Raw genomic sequence first — 3,412 nt, 5'->3', positions numbered from 1 at the left:
GCTGTAGAGTTGCTTTGACACAATCTGTATTGTTAAAAGCGCTATATAAATAAAGGTGACTTGACTTGACTTAATGCACTGCTGCACTGTAACGCACACACATTACAGACACTAGCTCATACATCACGCGCAGATCGCGCGCACACAGAATCATTAAGCACGGAAATGTATTGTCAAGACTGTTCTGTGATTTCTCAATAAAATAGCTTTGAAACTGAAAAGTCACAGCTCCAGACTTATTTGTTCATTAATGACATCATCAGTGACTAGTCGACTTCGACTCGACTTTCATCACATAAAAGTCGACTTTAAAAAAGTCGTTCAACCCCTAGTAGGGTGAGGTGCTTATCTATAACCAGAATGGTCTTCTTTGTTGATATTCAATAAATTCATGCTACGTATCTATGTAGAAAAAGTGTCAACTTGATGGTATGCTGAAATTATCACTACTGGGCAATCTACTTGAAAACTTTTTAAATTCCAGTGTGTGACCTATCTTGAGTATTCATTCCATAAATTATTTTGCAACAAATTAATTTGGCTTGTTTAGTATGCATGATTTGCTCAGTGATGTTGTTGTATATATATATTTATTGTGTGTGAGCTGAAATAATCCTCCTCAAATGAGGAATTTGACCGTGAACACAGAGCTGATGGTAGCGAAGGCCATGCTGACGGCAGACATGTGAAAGTGACCCGGAGCCGAGTTACACAGGTCAGTAGAGCAGCACGTCTTCTTCATTTGGTATACAGTACCTTGGTGCTTGAATTGGACGGGAAATTCGCCTCTACAGTTTTGTTGCAATTGGACACTTCAAGACATCCTTTCATCTTAATATCCACTAATCCACCTAAAAATAGAGATGCAAGAAAAACAGATTAAGCTTAAAAAACTCATAAAACAAAAGGTGTTCAACAGCTTTTGAAGAGCATAAACTCACCAGCTTTCCCTATTCCGCTGAAGCAGTGCTTACCAGCATCACGTCTTTTTGCTTGTAATGCAAAGATACCAGAAACCCAGTTTGCACTCATAACACTGCAGCGCCTGACCTGAGAGATAAAAGATTCATGGAAAATTTAAACTGTCAGTACCCATCATGAAATGTATTATAATTTTACACACAAAAAAAAGGCATAGAAGTTTCTACAGAATAAAAAGTAATACACATTTCTAGATGAAGTTCTTACCCATTTTAGTGGACAGGTAAGAGCGTTATTGTACCGTTTTGCATGTTTCTCACATGGATCAAAATAAGGAACATGGGTAAAATTTTGAACATTTCTCAACAATCCTTTCTCCTCTCAATGTGTGCTCTAGATCCTGGCAAGTGTGCGAGACATGTGAAACACCTGAAATATTCACGTAACAAGAAGAAACGCTGAAAAACGACTATAAAACCTTGGTCTGGTTCTGGTCTGGTTTCTTTGGGACAATACACCAGTGGCGAGCGGTGACTTTTTTAACCGGGTATGCAGAGTGATAAGATTAAGACCCTCCTCTGGCTTTTAGGACACACTCAGAGGGATCACAGATGACAAATAAGAAACACCGTGGCAGGTGTCGATTTAAAAGTATGCACATTTCCTACTTTATTTGTAAATAAAATGAATCTCCAAATCCTTCATCTATCATTTCAGATTTATCCATTGTTATTCAAATGCAAGAAAAATATAGCTGGTTTTCCAAGTAAAAACCGCCAAATAACATTTACACGTAGTTACGTTATGATGCGTACTATTCAGAGGGTGGGGAGATGGGGGATTTCCCCGGTCTATATGTCTCTGCATCTGCTAAATGATTTTTTATTTGTTTTTAAGTTTAGTTCACCTGGAACTAAACGAGGATATTAATAGGACACAGCTGAAACAAATAGAACTCAAACGGGAAAAGGAACAGGAAAACCAAATATGGGCACAAACACGGGAGAAACTGGGTCAAGGTGCGAACAAAACACAAGACTGTCTATGGGTGTGACAGTAACGTTGCAACCTTGCAAACAACAATAAAATCAGAGAAGGACTTTAACTAAGCGACACGAGCATACACAAAACAAAAGGAACAATAACATCTTAATGTTCAAAATGTTCAGAGGATTGTTTCTTTCTTTTCCTGCTTGTAATTATTACAATTTTATATAGCCCATGTTTTTATAAATATATATTTTTTTAATTTACCACGTTGACAATAACGTATATCTTCAACATACATTGTCTATGACCAAAAATGTAAGAAGATATGCTTTCAGTGGACTTTTAGCATTTTCTTTGCTTGAGAAAACAAAAAAATATACAGTTACAGCGTTTTTTTTTCTTTTGATTAAGTCGAGTTGGTTTTGCATCAAACACAATGTGATTTTCGGCAATCGAGATCTGACAGCAACAGCACATTTTTCTGCTTGGGCAAGCGCTTCGCGGACAGCTTACCTCGCACATTAAATCAGCCGCAGGCCAGCAAATCACTGAGAATGCGCTACAATCCTGATGAGTCATAGCAATACAGCAGAGGCGCCACTTGGGCGAGCGCTTAGCGGACAAGCTTACCTCGCACATGAAATCAACCGCAGACCAGAAAATCACTGAGAATGCGCAACAATCCTGACGAGTCATAGCAAAAGAGCGGAGGCGAGAAAGCTGCGGAGAATCCGCTCGCCCGGAAGCTTCCGTAACTGAAGTAGATTTACAGAAAATGACTGCCCTTTGGCAAATAAATCATTTTACGTACTTATTCCTATACCTTTAAGCTTTGTTACATTTTAAATTACAAGGGATCAACTTGTAATAATGTTTATATTAATAACCCCGTGAACTTATTCTCTCAAATGGCCTGGGTATGCGGAGCATTCACAGCTTACATGGACAGAACGCCACTGCAATACACATCTGTGCTAAATGATGTCTTTCACAGCAGCAGTGGGATAAAGAATTGCATATACATTTAAACCGTCTCAGGTTACTTATGTAACCATGGTTCCCTGAGTAGGGAACGAGACACTGCGTCCTCTAGGGGAACGCCTCGTCGTGACCCGTGTCTGAAGCATACATTGAAAAAACACCAACTCGTTGGCCGGCGACAGCCATGACGTCACTACCGGTGCGACTATAGTATAAATAGGTGCCGGGAGTACACATCATTCAATTCTTCGTCTGAAGCTTGCGTCTGCAGCATGGCAAGAAACCTAGAGGATGCAGTGTCTCGTTCCCTACTCAGGGAACCATGGTTACATAAGAAACCTGAGACGTTCCCTTTCATGGGAACTTCGAACTGCGTCCTCTAGGGGTCGCTATGGGGAACGGTATACCCACGCCACCATGCTGATTGGAGTGCATGCCAGAACCATGGCGAGCACTAAGTACCAACTCTACCATATTGCTATGGGAGTTGCCCCTGGGACGTTAGACGGCTGTCAGTGAC

The 3,412-nt window shown here is 40.3% G+C and overlaps 1 long non-coding RNA gene across 1 annotated transcript; it reads right to left on the bottom strand.

Moving 5' to 3' along the window:
• Positions 1 to 469: 469 nt before the first annotated feature.
• LOC107660995 (uncharacterized) lies at positions 470 to 1,561 on the bottom strand. Its single transcript, XR_001631065.1, has 3 exons — positions 1,189 to 1,561; positions 942 to 1,050; positions 470 to 851 (listed from the first exon to the last, which is right to left on the bottom strand). It is a non-coding gene; the product is annotated as an uncharacterized LOC107660995 (long non-coding RNA).
• Between the last annotated feature and the right edge of the window lie 1,851 nt (positions 1,562 to 3,412).

The sequence above is a fragment of the Sinocyclocheilus anshuiensis genome, unplaced genomic scaffold (genome assembly GCF_001515605.1).
Source record: "Sinocyclocheilus anshuiensis isolate Anshui unplaced genomic scaffold, SAMN03320099.WGS_v1.1 scaffold3416, whole genome shotgun sequence".
Taxonomy (NCBI): Eukaryota; Metazoa; Chordata; class Actinopteri; order Cypriniformes; family Cyprinidae; genus Sinocyclocheilus; species Sinocyclocheilus anshuiensis.
Note: the sequence above shows the minus strand (reverse complement) of the source record. Positions and strands in the feature narration are given on the sequence as shown.